This window comes from Eubalaena glacialis, chromosome 17 (genome assembly GCF_028564815.1).
Source record: "Eubalaena glacialis isolate mEubGla1 chromosome 17, mEubGla1.1.hap2.+ XY, whole genome shotgun sequence".
In the NCBI taxonomy this organism is placed as follows: domain Eukaryota; kingdom Metazoa; phylum Chordata; class Mammalia; order Artiodactyla; family Balaenidae; genus Eubalaena; species Eubalaena glacialis.
In genome coordinates, this window is record NC_083732.1 from 52,606,900 (window position 1) to 52,625,865 (window position 18,966).

Here is an 18,966-nt window from a genome sequence, read left to right on the forward strand (position 1 = left end):
TCTGTTACTTCTCGCAAAGGTAGAAAGACGGAGAAAATCCAATAATTTTGTGTTGATAAATGCTAAGTGTAAGAGCAAAGAGTACCTACGGTTTCTGATTTCAATTTCTTTTACTGACGTCTGACACCCAGATGTTCAGCACCTCTAAAACATGAATGTAATAAAAGTAGAATGCAAAAACACTTAATAGCACTGTTGAAGAGAACGGAAAGAGGACTAAATATAAAGTTGTTTTTGTTTGTTTGAAGTGAGGAGGGAATAGGTACAGAGATTCCCAGCACAGTTTCTATTGATAATTAATTCTAGTCACTAGTGAAGCCTGAGCTATCTCATACTCAAGTGAGAATAAAGAACATAAAGAAACGAGACTTTCTATTTTAGATGCTACTAAAATACTATTTTATATTACAAAAGCATAACAGGCCATTAAACTTTTTCAGCCATATATACTTATGTTGAGAGGTTGAGAGAAGATGAGGAATAACAAAAAAATTTTAATGACTATATATTTGGTATTATATGTGGTTCTCAAATGTTTCCAAGTCACATTTCATTTTCTGTGAACTAACCACATGTTCACATCCTGCTGTTGGTATAAGGCCTTTTATGTAAAGGAACTTTGTTATTATGTGTCAAATAAATTTTTTTAAAAACTGTATGGCAATTTTCCAATGTAGGAATTTAAAATTTTGTGTGTGTGTGTGTTCAAATTCACATATCTTTCTCTTTATGACCTTTGGATTCTATATCTGTCTTGGAACATCTTGCTCACTCCAAGATTATATTTTTAAAATTTGCTCATGTTTCTTTCTGGTACTTCTATGCTTTGTTTATCGCTTACATCTTTCATCCATTTCAATTTATTTTCATGTTAGGACTAAGTAGAGATCAAAATTTGAGTTCTTCTAAATGGCTAGCTAGTTATCTCAACACCAATTATTGAATAATGATCTCCTTTCTACCTACCTCTGACCTAATTTGGTAGGCTACTTCTTGGTGTATGAATTTCTTGCTACCTAGGTGGTATGGACTTCCAAAATATGTTCTTGAAATAAACTACCGAACTGTTTTGTTCCAATTTATGCTCCCACCAACTGGAAAGGTGCTTACTTCCCTGAATTCTCATCAACACCCTATATCATTTCAATAGCTTTTTCTAAGTGGCAAAAAAAAAGTAAGTACTTTCATTTCCATTTCTTTGATTACTAAACAAATTGAACGTTTGTTCACGCTTACAGCCCTCTTTATTTTTTCAATGATTTATCTGTTCATATTTTTTGCCCATTTTAACACTGGAACATTAATGGTCCTCTTTGACTTTAAACCTTTCATATTTACTTCCTCTTAATATTTGCCCTTGAATTTTGCGATTTTTGAAGAGGTTTAAGATGTTTATTTAGTCACATCTACCAAGTTCTTCTTTCACTGCTTTATATGCTTACAAAGTATTTTCTGAGGATTAAATCTATTTATAGGCATATTTACCATTTCTGGTACTGTTCATTCCTTCTTGTGGATCCAAGTTTCATCTGATGTCTGATGTCATTTCCCTCCAGCCTGAACAACTTCCTTAAGCATTTCTTGGTGTTGCAGGTTTCCTAGCAATGAATTCTCTCAAGTTTTGTTTATTTGAAAAATGTCCTTATTTCACCTTCATTTTCATGGATATTTTGTTCTGAATATAGAATTCCAGGTTGATAGCTTTATCCTTTCAGAACTTTAAATAGGTCATTCCACTGTCTTCTGGTCTCCAATCCTTTCTGATTAAGTCATCCTTCACTGATATTTTAATCCTTCTGTAGTAATGTGGGGTTTTTTCCCCTTTGGCTACATTAACATTTTCTTTCCATCTTTGACATGCAGCAGTTTGATTAAGATATGCCTAGATGTGGTTTTCCTTTTATTTATCCTACTTGGGGTTCAATGAACATATTTTTTACCCTACTGTCTGTCTATGTCTGTCTCTTATCTCTCTTTCTGCTATTCACATGTTAGTTTAATACTGTCCTATTGGCCATCAAGGCTCTGTTCATTTTTTGTAATCTTTTTTATCCATTCTTTGGATTGGCAAATTTTGTTGATCTAGCTTCAAGTTCATCAACTTTTTCCTCTTCCTTCTCCAATCTGCTGTTAAATCCATTCAGTAAAATCTTTATTTCAGATATTGTACTTTTCAGTTCTAGACTATCTATTCTTCTTTATAGTTTCTATTTCTCTGTTGAAATTGCCCATCTATTCAGTCATCATGATCATGCATCTCCCTTTAGGTCACTGAATATATTACAGTTGCTTTAAAGTCTGCTAATTCTGCTAATTTTAGGGTCAGCTACCATTTTGGGGTGGATGGTCTTGACATTAAATCACATTATCCTGATTCTTCACATGTCTAGTAGTTGTCTATTATAAACTGGATTTTGTGGATGTTAAGCAGTAGAGACTTTTACAGCTTCTTATCTGCTTCTGAGAGTGAGGATTTTTATTATACCTGGCAGTTAAATCACTGGCTAATAAAGTCAAACTTGGTGGAGGCTGGTTTTATGTCTTAGAATGGGTCTCTGGGCTCAAATGTTTAAAACCCCTTAATTTGGTGGGAATCAAACACCAAATTGTCTCCCCTGCAGAGAGTAGCAGGTGAAATCTCTAGTCAGCTTTTTCAGTGTAACTGCTATTATTTTCCATTGAGCTCTTTGGAATCTTTCTGCAGAGTTCAGGGGTCACCTAGGTATTTCAGGGGAGTTTTTTCATAGATTTTAGGGCTATCCTACTACAACTCCCTCCTTTCTGGGATTTATCCACTTAATTTCCAGCCATTCTGGCAGTCCCAAATTCCATCCCTTGACACCTTAGGCCAGTAAGACTTTAGTTTTCTGCTTGATTTTCAGCTGCCCTGTGCTGCATGAACTTTTCCTCAAGAGGAAAGCTGTATACACTTTGGGGGAAAAACATCTGGCAGTTTTCCAAAGGAGACCTTTACCAAAGGATCTGAGATACAGTATTCTTGAATCTGTATACGATGCTGTCATAGGAAATTTTAGCTTAAGCATGCATTAATTCATTATTCTTTATAATCATTAATTCATTTACTCTTTCAACAAATATGTTCAGTGCCTATCATGTGCCAAATACTCTTCTAGGTGGTAGACATATAAGAGTGAACAAGAGAGACAAGGTCCTTGTTCTGTGGAACTTTCATTCTAGTGCATCCTAACCAAGCACTGAATAAAGACATTTCAGACTATGTCTTCCCCAAACAGTAATATGAGTGACTTGGCAAGGATATAAATTATAATAAAGTGATTCCCTTTTTTCATAAGCATAATTTGAAATAAAAAAGACTTGATTTTATATTTGAGCATATATGATAGTCCCATAATCTGAACAAATATTTATAAATATCCCATTTAAAGCTTTTTTTCTAAAAGACTATATACATACGTGCTTCTGACAGCACTCTATTTTTCACAGTGACAATGGCTTTCTAGCATAATAAATAGCAGACAACTTAAGTTGTACAAAGAAGAATCACTAGTTATCTGACCAAATGATCTAGTATAGAGAAAATTAATTTAGCTCACTGTGCATAACTTCAGAAACAAATATGGTAAATAAACAGTGGGGGATATCCTTGAAACTTAATTCACTTTTTTGGCCTTGCCCTTCCTCTAGTGTTAAATAAAGTTCCAAAGGCACTGAAAAAAGGAAATATTTATCTTCCATAGCATTTACTATATACAGAGTTGCAAACAACATATCAAATTTAAATATGCCTAGGTACAATTTGGTAGTAGCTGATTACCAAAAAACAGAATTAATTATCATAAGCCATCCTTTGATCAGACCACAACTAGAAGTGATGTACTAGAAATGATGTATCTGCACACAAGCTAATTTTGGCCCCAAATAAACAGACCTTTGTACATCTGAACAAGAAGTTCATTAACAGAAATTTGAGGCATTAAATTACTTGGATTTTCATATACAGCTTTCTCTGAACAGTGATAAATCACTAAAGTTCATCATAATGAAGTTTGATATTGCTCAAAAAGGTTATTTATATGTTTAAAGTTATTTTAAGTTATGTCATTCATCTTGTCAATGTCAAATGTGAAAATGTCTTATTTTCCTCTAATAAATCTATTCCCCAATATAGCTGGAAATTCAGCTACAGCAGCAGTGCAGGCTCTGGGCATAATTCTTGCTGTCCAAATAATACTAAGGAGACAGATTCTCCTTATAAATCTTATAAAAACTCTGACTCATTAAACATCTCTTTATACAGTCTGTTAAAGTAAAAATATAATAGGCACGATAATAAATTTTTGGAGAAGGATAAAAATGCTTAAAAATAGCAGCTAATGCATGGATAGGCTTCAGAGAAATCCATGAAATTTCTAAAACTGTATACTAAATTGTGAATATAGGTATATTCTAGAGATAGAATCCATAGCTTTCAAGAGATTCTCCAAGGAGTCTAAAGCATAACAAACTGTTAACTGCTACTGCTGAGATGGCAGAATTTAATTTGCCAGTAAGTTACCATCAGTTTCTGTAAATTGTGTCTGTTCTCACTAATTTACATTATTAGTACAATATTCATAATTATTAGCTCAGTTAGAACATACTTCTATTCCTTTAAGATTTGAAGTTGCAGTTCCTTCCAAAAAAGTTTGGGGGAACATTAAAAAACAACGTTCATCCCTAAACAAATGTCTCAGATTCAGAATGCAAGAATAAATATAAGGTATGTAGATAGCCTAGAATAACCCATCACATGTTTAAAAAACAAAATCTAACAAGTAAAGGCTACCTGTTGTATATTCAAAGGACAATTGAGTATAAATATAAAGATATTATAAAGCAATAATGTCATCTTCACTTAAAATGGCAATTACCACTGAAAAACTTTTTTTTAAGTTTATCATTACTCATAAGGTAAGTCAATAACAATATTCCTATTTAAAATGTAATAGGCACAAAAAAGTAAAATGTTTGATGCCCAATGAGAAAGAGTCAGCAACAGTGCTAGAAATACAACCGAAAAGCCTTTTAATTACTGGACTGTCTCCTCAGAAACATGAGCCTATTATACGCAGATCTAAGAAATCTGGGTTCTATAGACAGCTACCAAGTGGTTTTGTGGCTTTAGTTCAGCAATAACCTCTCTGTATCATCTGTGGCAGAGATGATGTTTTATACCCACCTGTTTCATTTTCCTTCCATTTGCAGCTAGATACAACCATGTGTCCAGTCCTGGCCAGTGCAATGTGAGTACAATGATGTACGCCCTTTCCAGGACTAGTCCCTAAGTCATCCTTTCAATCATCCTTTGAGCTCTCTCTCTTCCCTCACTAGCTGGCTGAATATAGTAATTTTAGTGATTGACTCCAAGTAGGCCTCTGGGGACAGCTGAGTCACAAGATGGAAGGAATTGGAATACCTGAGTCATCCACACGGTTCTCTGTGTGAGTGAGAAATTAACTTTTATAGTGTTCCACCTGAGATTTTGGGGTTGTCTGTTTCAGACACAACTACCTTACCCAAGATCAGGTAAAACGAGGGAATAACTTACGAGTAGCTTGGACGGGAAATTTTTAAAATACTATACAAATATGGGGTAATGATAGCATCTTTTTATTCAGACAGTAAAGCACAGACTTTGGAGTCACAAAGTTTGGGTTCAAGTTCAGATTCTGACACTTATTAGCTAGCTGTGTGACACTGTGTTAAATTACTAAGACAGTTTACTCAACTGTAAAATAGGAATAATGAATAACCTACAGTCCACAAGATTATTACTAGGATTAAATAAAATATATAAAGAATCCAGCATGAGTATGACATATTAATCACTTAACAAATATTAGCTATAACTATTACAAATATCTGAGGAGATGGCACAAATGTAACTGAACCATTTACTGGATAAAACTGCTTAAAAAGAGATTATCCTGCTTAAGGTTAGAAATAAAATGAAACAAACTGTTGGCTCTGAAATGGCTTGTCTAATGTCATCAGAATAGTTAGCCATTTGCAAGTTTGGAATACATCATTATAGTACACGAATTTCTCCAACATAAATATAGTTTTCACCCTTGTTATGTTTATACAGCTACAAACCTATGACAAGTGGTCTAATATTAAAAATGGATAAATAATTGCAACTTAACTACTTTTATATATGGGGGAGGTGGAGGTAACTCAACAGAGCATTAACATAGGCACATATCAGTTTCCAGCAAGTTTTTTGGAAAGTGAATGCTTATCAAGACTCAAATATACTACCTTGAGCTCTATCCTTAACATAATTTCTATGATCGCCTAGAAACATAAACTAAAAGTTCAGAATAAACTATTCCCATATGCCACAAAGCCTCCCCAAAGAGACAGTTCTTAAACAGCTCCACAAGCATACACCTGTTACATGTATCTATTTAAGCCTATTCTTGACTGGGAGGTAGAACAGAATGGTACTATGTGGTTTTAATAATACTCATTACAAATAATACTCATTACTCAATCCATTACAAAAATAAGCTGCTGCTGAAAGAAAAAGCATTATTCATTCCATTTTCCAATTTAAAAAAAAAAGATTTAAAACATTTTGACTAGCTCATTCCAGGCACTCTTTGTTCAGAAGGGCAAACAATACACCAATAGGGAGAAGGTAGGAAAAGCATAGTGCAAAACGATGGGTATGATAAAGAGGGCCCAGAGACATGAAAAAGTTTTTAAATAGGTTTAAAAAAGATATCCAGCTGTCAAAAAAATGTTTTTGAACTGGTTAAAACACTCATTGCTATATATCAACAGAAGGGAAATATTAACCTAGTCTGATATTAGTCAAGTCTGTCTACTTTTTGAATTTCAACTTCCTTATTTGAAAGCTAAAGTGATTGGATGAGGTAATGTCTAAGGTCCCTTAGTTCTAAAAGACTATGATTCTAATATACAAATATATAGACAGCTGTAATACATAGCATACTCTAGGGTTAAAAGTGGACAATTAATATTTCTTTCTGTTCTTTTAAAAATATCTCCAAATTCACTACAGTGTTGGTATACTCTTTGGTCTTAGTAAATCCAGTGGAATGAGTATTATCTTTGCAAACTGAATTTTACCAGTTTCATCACTAATCTGAATAATTCTACTATTTGGACAATTACAAATACTAAGTGTTTGGGCTAATTTTGTCCTAACCATTTTTTCTGGAAGTTGTTTTCTGTTTGTTTGTTTTTTAATAAAAAGTATTGATAACAGCAGTATCCTGCCTCTCCAATTTTGGAAGTTCATTTGTCTCTTTCTCCTAAAGAACATGAGGGGTGGGGGAAGCGGAAACCTCTGGTTAGGGTAAATCACTGTGTGTGCGTGTGCATGTGTGTTTGTGTATGCTTAATTTTATGACGTATGTACATAACTAGGTAGAGCACAGGCTGGAAGAGCTATTTGATTATAAGTTCTAAAGGCTATTTTTATTTTTTTTAATTTTTTTTATTTTTTTAAACATCTTTATTGAAGTATAATTGCTTTACAATGGTGTGTTAGTTTCTGCTTTATAACACAGTGAATCAGTTATACATATACATATGTTCCCATATCTCTTCCCTCTTGCATCTCCCTCCCTCCCACCCTCCCTATCCCACCCCTCTAGGTGGTCACAAAGCACAGAGCTGATCTCCCTGTGCTATGTGGCTGCTTCCCACTAGCTATCTATTTTACATTTGGTAGTGTATATATGTCCATGACACTCTCTCACCCTGTCACATCTCACCCCTCCCCCTCCCCATATCCTCAAGTCCATTCTCTAGTAGGTCTGTGTCTTTATTCCCATCTTGCCACTAGGTTCTTCATGACTTTTTTTTTTTTTTTCCTTAGATTCCATATATATGTGTTAGCATACTGTATTTCTTTTTCTCTTTCTGACTTACTTCACTCTGTATGACAGACTCTAACTCCATCCACCTCATTACAAATACCTCCATTTCATTTCTTTTTATGGCTGAGTAATATTCCATTGTATATATGTGCCACATCTTCTTTATCCATTCATCCGATGATGGACACCTAGGTTGCTTCCATGTCCTGGCTATTGTAAACAGAGCTGCAATGAATATTTTGGTACATGACTCTTTCTGAATTATGGTTTTCTCAGGGTATATGCCCAGTAGTGGGATTGCTGGGTCGTATGGTAGTTCTATTTTTAGTTTTTTAAGGAACCTCCATACTGTTCTCCATAGTGGCTGTATCAATTTACATTCCCACCAACAGTGCAAGAGTGTTCCCTTTTCTCCACACCCTCTCCAGCATTTATTGTTTCTAGATTTTTTGATGATGGCCATTCTGACCGGTGTGAGATGATACCTCATTGTAGTTTTGATTTACATTTCTCTTTCTTCAGATTATAAAGTAATTCTCAGAAGGAACAACATCTCTTGGGAAACAAGAGGCACAATAAGCAACATGTGTCTATTTTCCTTTGGATACACAGCATTCATAGAGCTTCTCTCTAAACATGTCCCCCGAAAATAAAATCAAAACTGAAATACAAATATTTCTTAATTTTATAGGGGAAGAAAACAAGTAAGGGAGTATTTTCTAAAGAAAGCAGAAGAATCTAGGTAAGAATTACACAACAGGTAAACAATCATAAAGGTTTTTCATTGTTATGGCTTTCGCATTAAGAATTCAAAAGAAACAAGATAGATTTAACTATAATTATAAAACATACTATTAAATTAGATGTATTAGATATTTAACTATAGGAAGCATCAACCTAAAGACCAATTTAAAAAATCAGCAATCAAGAGACAGAGGGGATCTCAAATAAGTCATGGAGATACAAAAAATGAAAAGGATACAAACCTGGAACTGTTTCACAAATACTAGTCATGCACAGGTGCATCTGCTAGCTAGATACCCATTTGCTTTTCTCAGAACACTGCATCAACTTTATTTGGCTGTGGAACCTAACCTTCTAGTGACACTAATGTTCCAACCTAACCTTACATTTTATAAGTGAGAAAACTGTATTCTAGAGCTACTCAGTCGAATGTATCATCACTGGCCATATGAAACTATTTAAGTTTAAATTAATTAAAATTAAAAAAAATTTAACTCCAGTTCCTCAGTTACACTAGTCACATTTCAAATACTCTATAGCCATATGTGGCCACTGGCTACCATACTGGACGGTGCAGGTCTAGAATGTTTCCATCACTGCAGAAAGTTCTATTGGATAGTGCTGGTCTGGAGATTATTTGATTTATCCATGCAGCTAATGTGGCAGAGCCAAAGTCTCAGTCCTCTTTCTACTACCTTACTTCCTCCACAAGACCTTCATTAATCACCTGGTTTCTGAATTATCACGTTGGCCTTTTGTTAAGTTCTGCTTACAAACATCCATTTGCTTCCCACAGGTAAACTTTAAACTTTGCATGGCATTCCGCAATCTTATCTTAGTCTCTCACCATTCTCCTACATAAAAACACACTCTAGCCGACTGGTCTACTTGTTAAATATATTAACAAAACATAGTTTCACCTCCATGACGTTTCCTATGTCTTTGTCTCTGCCTGAATACTCTTTTCCACCTTCTCTGCTCTGCTTATTTAAAGCCCTACTCTTCTTTCAAGGCCCAACACCTACCTTATTACCACAAATCATTCTAGGTCAGTAATTACAGATAAACTACTAAAAATTGTTTCATACTTTTATATAGAAGTTTACAATTTTCTAAATACTTCACCTAAATATTTTACTGTGATTCTTTGCTAGAATGTGGGAAAAAAGTTAAGCAGAGTAAAGGTAATCAAGAGTGTGTGTACGTGTGGTGCTGATTACAATTTTTTAAAGGGTGATCAGAGCTTACTGAAAAGATGACATTTAAACTAAGACTTGAAGGGAGTCAGCCATGAGGAAATCTGGGGAAAGAGCATCCAAGGCAAAGGCAACAGCCACTGCAAAGGCCTTAAGGTAGGAATGTGCCTGGTGTGTTCACGGAATAGCCTAGAGGCCAGAATGCGGCCAGAGGGAAATGAGCAAGACAAAGAATATACGAGACAGGTCAGAATGTTATGGGACCAGGTTGTGTATGGCTTTACAGACCACTGTAAGAACTTTGGCTTTTATCCTAAGCGAGATGGGAAAACTTAGGGGGCTTCTAAACAGAGACAGTTTAGAATCTGAATAATTTAAAAGGATAATTCTAGTGTTAAGAATAGAATGGGGGGGGGCTTCCCTGGTGGCGCAGTGGTTGAGAGTCTGCCTGCCAATGCAGGGGGACACGGGTTCGAGCCCTGGTCTGGGAAGATCCCACATGCTGCGGAGCAGCTGGGCCCGTGAGCCACAATTACTGAGCCTGCGCGTCTGGAGCCTGTGCTCCGCAACAAGAGAGGCCGCGATAGTGACAGGCCCGCGCACTGCGATGAAGAGTGGCCCCCACTTGCCGCAACTAGAGAAAGCCCTCGCACAGAAACGAAGACCCAACACAGCCATAAATAAATAAATAAATAAACTACATTCCTTTAAAAAAAAAAAAAAGAATAGAATGGGAAGGAAGAAGTAAGGACAGTAACATGGAGAACAGTTTAAAGGCTACTACAATACTCTAGGAGAGAGATGATGATGGGTGGGCATAAGGATATGTTTTGAAACTAGAACTGACAGAACTTCCTGATGGATTCCAAGAGGATTTTGGCCTGATTAAGCAGAAGGCTGAAACTGCTGTCCACTGAAATGGAGAAGGCTGTGAAAAGAACAAGTTTAGGGAGGAGCTAAGAGCAGGGGTTCATTTTCAGACATTCAAGTTTGAGATGCCTTTAAATCTTAGGTGAGCATGTACAGCCAAATACCCACATGACAGGCATGGAGTTCAGGAAAAAAATCTGGCCTAGAGATAAAATTTTGGGAAGAGTTGTTATACGAATGGTGGGTAAAATCACAAGCATGGATGAAGTTCCCAGAGGAATAAATAAAGAAGGGTAAGGACTGAGCCCTGTGGCATTCCAACTTTAAGATATAGGGTAGAAGAGTAGGCTCCAGTAAAGGAGATGGGGAAGGTGGAAGGAATCACACCCTCATGAGACAAAACCTCTTGGTCTATCCCATCAGTATTACACTTGCCCCCCTCCCTAAATATAAACTGTACCTTAAGAACGACCTGAGAGACAATAACAATGTATCTTACATGATATAAGCTATTTCTTAGGCCTGTTCAGACTTGAGGGTATTAAGACACTTCCTCTGATACTTCTCAGAATGGGTAAGAATTCTAAAGGAAGGGCTGTCTGGTCTCTGAGAGTCACAATGCATGATACAGAACAGAAGTAAGCACAGATCTTTTTACTTTTGACTGTATATTAGTTTCCTGTTAACAAATTACTACAAAGTGGGTGACTTCAGACAACAGAAATCTATTTTCTCACAGTTCTGGAGGGTAAAAGCCTCAAATCCAGCAGCGTTACGATCCCTTTGGGGTTGCACAGGAGAATCTGTTCTTTGCTTCTTCCAGCTTCTGGTGATTACAAGCATTCCTTGGCTCATGGCCACATCACTCCAGTCTCTGCCTCCACGGCTCACATTGCCTCCACCTCTTCTGTGCATCTTCCCCTCTTCTGTCTATCTGTAATTTCCCTCTGCTTTTCCCTTATATGGACAACCTGCCATTGAATTTTGGACCCCTCAGATAACTTGGGATGATCTCCTCATCTCAAGATCCTTAATTACATCTGCAAAGACTCTTTTTTCAAATGAGGTATCATTCACAGGATCCAGAGATTAGTATGTGAACATCTTTTTGAGGGCCACCACACAATGTACTACATGACTCCAGAAATTTTTGCTAAGGTCATCAGTAAAGTGTGTTATGTTTATGCAAAAAGCCAAAGGATGTTCATCTATAATTTTTTAAAAGTTACTATTATTATTATTTTTAATGAAAGGACATGGCTATAAGGAGATACCTATTTGATTTGGCTATGTATTTGATTTAGCTATATTTGGCTATGTGTAACTGCTTAGCAGGTAACCACTGTAACCCCTGGTTTGGATAAAAGAATCAGTTACTGTGCTATATAGTACATATCCTGTACTATAGGATGTGATGACAGACTTTTCTAAATGGTTGCTTTATTTTCCCCACTTAAATGCACTTAATCAGTCCCCACCCTCTCTTTCCAAAGGACCTTATTTCATGATTTTGATTTAAGGATGCCTATGTAAGAAGTGTTGGTTATTCATGCAAACAAAAACTGAAGGATAAATTAGTTAAGGCAATATTTAAATAGATCAGAGGTTTAAAATCTGGTTCTGGAGCAGACCTAGTCAACTCTCCTGACCCAATATGTTACAACAGCATCTTGTATTGATTCATTCATTGTAACTTATTCCAGTGTGGGAGGTAACAGGACCTCAGCACCAGTAGTCTCATGGGTACTTTTTCCTTCTGTTTTTATACTGAGATTTGCTATGACAAGTTACTAATAATTTAAAAATCTATTTTGTAACAGTCTTGTCTGAGTAGTTAAGAGTGTTTCAAAGACATAACTTATACTAATCAAATGAAACAGATGATAACACATTCTCCCTCATTTTACAGACAGGGAAAGAGAGTGAGGCAGAGCCATTTTGGGAAAGTTGTACAAACGAAAGAAGTCAGGTATCCTGACTTTCAATTCAACTCAGTAATTCCAATTCAATGACATATGTGCTTCTGTATTTGGACTCAAAAGACATGTTAGAAAGAGACTATCAAAAAACACAAAAGAGGGCTTCCCTGGTGGCGCAGTGGTTGAGAGTCTGCCTGCCGATGCAGGAGACACGGGTTCGAGCCCTGGTCTGGGAGGATCCCACATGCCGCGGAGCAACTGGGCCCGTGAGCCACAGCTGCTGAGCCTGCGCGTCTGGAGCCTGTGCTCCACAACAAGAGAGGCCGCGATAGTGAGAGGCCCGCGCATCGCGATGAGGGGTGGCCCCCGCTCGCCGCAACTGGAGAAAGCCCTCACACAGAAATGAAGACCCAACACAGCCAAAAATAAATAAATTAATTAATTAATTAAAAAAAAAAAAAAGACAAAAGAATTTCTGTGGAAAGGAAAAAACATTTCATACAAAATATTCCTAGAGCTGTGCTGTCCGGTGTAACCACATGGTGGATCCAAGACTTGGTATGAATAAAAGAATGTAAAGTCATTCACTAATACATACTGAGACAATAATGTTTTGTATATGTTGCGTTAAATAAAATATATTATGAAAATTGATTTCACCTGTTTCTTTTTACTTTTTAATGTGGCTAACAGGAAATCTTAAATTAATTTATGACTTACATTATATTTCTATTAGATAGCCCTGCTATAGAGAGAGTTATGAAATAGTTACATTACAATACATACTTTATTCAGTTAGCAAATACTTATCCAACACCTATCACTGTCAGGCCTTATGCTAAGTGCTGAGACCTTAAGAGTGAACAAAGATAATGGTCCCTGGCATCATACAGTTTACATTATCTCCTACACTTCTACAGCACATTTCATATGTATTATCTCATATGCATAAGAATAACTTAGAATACTTCACCATTTGGGGAGCAAATGCCAATACCTGACTTAGAAATCACAAAATATAAATCATCAGTAGATTTATAGTAATGGCCATCTATTTTTGTGATACATTAGGTATATTATTATGCTATATACGATTTATCTGGAAGCCTAACACTACCTCACTCCCTATAGCTTCTCCTGGTTTCTTGTTCCTTCCCTCTAACTAGTTTGCTCCCTCCTACGGCTCATCTCTACCAGAAGTCTCTACAACTGGCAACCTTGCTTGCTATTCACATTACAGCAGGGCTGTTTATACTTTCAGGGGTCTCCAGAGGAGGACAGAGATCGAAAATGTTAAGTGTACATAATTTTAAGGGGCTAAGTTCAGTTTTTTGAACCCAAGACTGAGTTTTGAAGTTTCTTTTCGGCTTAAACAAACTAGGGTGATTTCTGAGGATTTTGCTTCAAAATTCAACGCACAAATTTATTTGAGGGCTAAAACAACTCCTTATTAGTTTTATCCTACTGAGGATTTCACAGAAGAAAACTCTACCCGGGGAGGGGGAAGGGGAAGCTGGGACGAAGTGAGAGAGTGGCATGGACATATATACACTACCAGATGTAAAACAGATGGCTAGTGGGAAGCAGCCGCATAGCACAGGGAGATCAGCTCAGTGTTTTGTGACCACCTAGAGTGGTGGGATAGGGAGGGTGGGAGGGAGACGCAAGAGGGAGGGGATATGGGGTTATATGTATACACATAGCTGATTCACTTTGTTGTACAGCAGAAACTAACACACCATTGTAAAGCAATTTACTCCAATAAAGATGTTAAAAAAAAAAAAATGCTGGTATACTCACACACAAAAAAGGAAACTCTACCAAGCAGGACTTCAAAAACAAATTAACAAGTAGCATTTCTCAAGTAAATGACTTTTAAAAGAAAATAGTAGGTAACATCAATAGAACAAGAATGTGTAATGTTTTTTAAGCTAGTATCTTAGCTTTCGAGAAAATGTCACCAATAAACAAATTAATTGTTCAGGTTTTACTGACAGCTACAAAGACAGCAATACAAGCAAAAACTACTTTATCAAAAGGGGCTAATTTTTCTCAGTTTAATACAGAAAGTATTACTGACATATGACAGCTATTGAGAAATGAACGAAGTATCCAAGTTTTAAACACCCAAAATGATTTCACTGCCTTTTTTCTACCGTCATCTGAAATACAGATGTGTTTAGCAAAGGAACAGTATCCCAACAGTCTTTAGCTGTGCAGGTGTGGTTATATATATAGTTGTTTCAGGGTTATACAAAGCTAACAAAAGCTGGTACCTCATGACTCAAAAATTAAAAAGCCAAAGAAAAATAATAATTACTCCTGACTGGAGAAAAAAAATCACCTAAGGAAAATTTAGCTGATCTCCATAAGTAATCAGATTAACATTTTGCTTAAAAAAAGATCAAACCAAAACCTTTAAGCTAAAGTACTTCATATACGACCATGGGTCCTTTCAGACCATCATTAAACTACTGCTGCTAGTTTGCCAAACACAATGCCAATACAATCAAATATAAATTTAGAAATTCAACAGTTTTTTGGCCTTCAGCCCAAAATGGCCTAATTTTTACATGGGCCTTAAATGATAAAAGATCATAAAGCTTAGCACGAAACCAGCCTGCATTTGACAATCAACTGTCACCTGTTAGAAGCATCAGAAAAACAAATAACAATTCTCTAAGATTTCCTTTATAACCTGAGTAGGGAAGAAATATAAAGAGGCAATTCAGATATAAATGCAACAAAATTTATCCCTAGCTTACTCTCTGCCCAGCACCTGACCAGGGATTTTGACATGTTATCACAAATATTTGTCTTCCTTCTCTTCCTTGAAAAATTCAGAAAACTACGTTTTTCAGTCCTCCGCCCTCCAGATTGGGGGGATGGGGGTGGGGCGGTGTGGGCAGGGATGATTAGGAACCAAAGAATTTCTGTGATAAATCTAAGGAAGTGTTAAGGATAAAATCAGAACCTGCCATAATATACAAGAGATTCTTTCAAATGATAATAGAGTTTGTTTTAAATTACCTATATTGAATTCCATCTAACAACCCCATGAGAATAATATCTTTCAATCTGATCCCATTGAAGAGAGGCAACCCCAAGTATCTTAATTCACAACTGCAAAAATATGACCTTACGACTTCCTCTATTTCAAATGTGTGAAGTGCATTTATTTTCCACTAAAATGCTGAAGTAGCTTTAAAAACAGACAATAATCTTAGTATCTTTCATATGTTAGGTAGAAAAAAGTTTCATTTAATCAAGTAAAAAGGCACCCAAAATTCTACAAATCACCACCAAAATTTTAAAAATTCCAATATTGGTCTGAAGACAGTAAAATGGACCATTCTTTATATAAACTTTAATGATCAACTGAGGCGTCATTCAAATGAAACAACAATATTTCAAGTAGCTACTATCTGGAGACTAAAAATTGAGTTGTGTTTCAACTCCTAAAATAATGCTACAGTTTTAAAAGTTAATCTTACTGGAATCCTCCTGGAAGTCACAGATATTGAAAAACTACACTAACATTAGTTGCCAAATGTAATTTTTTTCCTCAGAAAGACACCTTGTGGTGACATTAAAATAGTTTCTGAGGACACATGAAATTTAAATTTCAGTTACACTGTATACAATAATAGAAAGGGGAATAAAACTAACTATAAAAATAAAAAGGGTTTTTGTTGTTGTTGTTGTTGTTGCATAATGTGGTTTAGGTCCCAAGACTTAATTCTAGATCTTTACCATGGAATTGCACGTAGCAAGCAAAGAACATTTGAAAATAAGCGTCAACAATAGATCATCGCCATTTTCTAAATAGAAGTATTTACATTTTGATTCAGTTCTGACAGTTGGGTGTTAAGGAAGCATAAACAAGCCAATATGGTAACAACAGCTTGACTTATAAAGATGCTCATTAAGATGGTTAATGGCAAAACCGAAAATGAAACTTGGGCATACCGTCAGACTTCACATAACAAAAAGGATCAAGGAATTAGGTTAAAATAAAAAATACATATGTATAAATAAAAAGACAGCCATGTTCCTACCAAAAAAAAAAAGAAAGAAAAGTGGAATGCTAAGGAAAAATCACAAACATTTTAAGGCAACCAATCAGAGGAAAGGATTGCTTTATTCCTCCACCGTTTACTAACATTTAATACTAGCGTTCGCAGCCAACACCTGGGTTTGAAAACTGCAGAGGCATTTAAATGCTGTTCTTTCCAACGTCCACCCAACAGGACGTTCCGCAACATTCTGAATAGTAAATATTAACCAGAATAAAACATCGTTCGTATATTTCTACCTTCAAGAGCTAATGGGAAAAAATTAAGACCTTTCTTTCTCCCATATGTAGCCTTAACCATTCTCTCCCCTCTTTTATTTACTGCCCTTTGTCGCGAGGTTAATGAACCCTGAACTTATTTCCCTTCTTCCCATTAATGAAAAGGGTGGGGGGGGGGGGAGGAAGGGCAACGGCAGAGGGGAAGCCAAATGATAGGAAAAACTGGAAATTAAAAACAGTGGCATTACTCGCTGGATGAAGACTGAGAACTCCCTGAAGGTTTAGCGTGAGGAAGACAACCCTGGAGGACTCCTCTTAAGACATACTCCACCCCAAGACCACACCATTTTTCGTCTGTTTAATTTCTGCTTTTGCAGGGGGTGGCAGTCCCCCGGATGAACGTTCCCCAGTGCCTGCCTCTCTTTTCCCCGAGGCCTCCAGCCGCAGGGGGTGGGGGGCGCTGGCCCCGGCTCCGAATTTGCAGCGAGGCCCGGAAATCGGTCCCGTTAGAGCCGATTTCACCCATCAGGAATGCGCTCCGCCCCCGCCACCTCCCCGCCGCGGCCGCCCTCCGCGTCCCCTGCTCCAGGGGCCGGGGAAGTGCAGGAGGGGAGCGCCGCCTCCGCCCGTCACAACACCGCCGGGTCGGCCGCCCTCGCCCCAGACTGCTCAGGCCAGGAGGACACGGCTCGGGGCGTATGCCACGCCTCGCCTCCGCCTGCGCGGCCGAGGGGACGCCAGCGCCGGTGCCAAGCCGGGGACGCGGAACCAGCCCGAGGCCTGACCCCCGGGCCGCCCCGGCCCCGCGCCGAGCACGAGCAGGGGCTCCTTTCCCGTGGGATTTCCGAATCCATTTCCGTCCCGGGGAGGGGCGCAAGGGTAGCAGCCGGAGCGCCCCGTGTGGAAACTGGAGCCGCCCCTGCCCTCTGGCTCCCGGGCGCAGCTTCCCCCAGTACCCACCCGTACCTTCAACTCCTCGGGGCGACGCAGGGCTGCGAGCGAGCAGGCCCATCTCCTGGCGGCGGCAGCAGCCAAAGGAAGTACGGAGGAGGGTTCCTCAGACCCGCCAAGGCGCCTCTCAGCTGGGGCGGGGGGAACGGAGAGGAGGGGTCCAGACGGCCGCTTTCCCGAACTCCTCCTCCGCAGTTCTGTCTTGACTGCTGTTCCCGGGAACCAGCGCCGCAACTGCCATTCTCCCCCTCCCGCAGCCCCCGCTGTCTCCGCCCCCTCCTCCCACTCCTTCCTCCCGCCCCCGGCCCGCCCCTGCGCACCGCCCACGTGCCTTGCGTCATGGCGTCACGCCCACCCGGCCCGTCGCGGGCGGCTCTGGGACGCGGCTGTTCGCTCGCTCTTGTTCGCCCCGCGCACGCCCGGGAGCTCCCCGCCAGCGACTCGGACGGCCGGGAGTGTGGCCCCTCCCGCCTGTCTCCCCGCCCGGGGCTGTCAGCGGCCCTTCCTGCCCATCATCCCGCAAGACTTCCCCGAAGCGGGCCGGGCTGTGGGGCAGGTGTCTCCTCCAAGGACGGGTGGGAGCGGCTGGAGGTGTAGGGAGATGCTGGACTTGCGGAGCCCGGCTTTCGGCGTTTCGCACGCCATTATTCCTTTGTGTTCTCACGGTTCACCTGCTAGATTGGCAGCCCCAGGGAGAGCAGGGCCGTGGTGCTGCAGCGAGTTTCTAACCTCTCCGGGAGGAAATGTCCTTCCCTCAGGGTGGCGGCGCCCCGCCGCCCCCTTCTTTTAATGGACCTTAGTTTTCCGCAGGGGCTGCTAGGAGCAGCCCTTAGCCACAGTTGAACACCTTGCGTGAGGGTTCGGAGAATATCTTCCACTCACCTCTTTTTTTCCCACTTGATATCACAGAGTCCCTTAAGAATTCAGAATTCATATTTCAGTTATGTTTGATACCTTCTGAATTACTTTAATCCACTTTATCCGTTCCACCCCCTCATATCCTTGAAGCCAGCCATACCCCCTTTGAATTTTTTAACCTACACATGACTGGGTATCAGTTCATCTTCGGTGAATAAACACATTCAGTCCATTCCTTCCTAGTTGATTTCAAGAATTAG

The 18,966-nt window shown here is 38.8% G+C and overlaps 1 protein-coding gene across 1 annotated transcript in view; it reads right to left on the reverse strand.

The window, feature by feature from the left end:
* RNF19A (ring finger protein 19A, RBR E3 ubiquitin protein ligase) overlaps nt 1-18,095 on the reverse strand; it is a 57,552-nt gene extending 39,457 nt beyond the window's left edge. The window contains exon 1 of the mRNA XM_061172279.1: nt 17,864-18,095. The gene's annotated coding sequence lies outside the window, so the exon portion shown is untranslated. The remainder of the gene's footprint in view (nt 1-17,863) is intronic.
* Between the last annotated feature and the right edge of the window lie 871 nt (nt 18,096-18,966).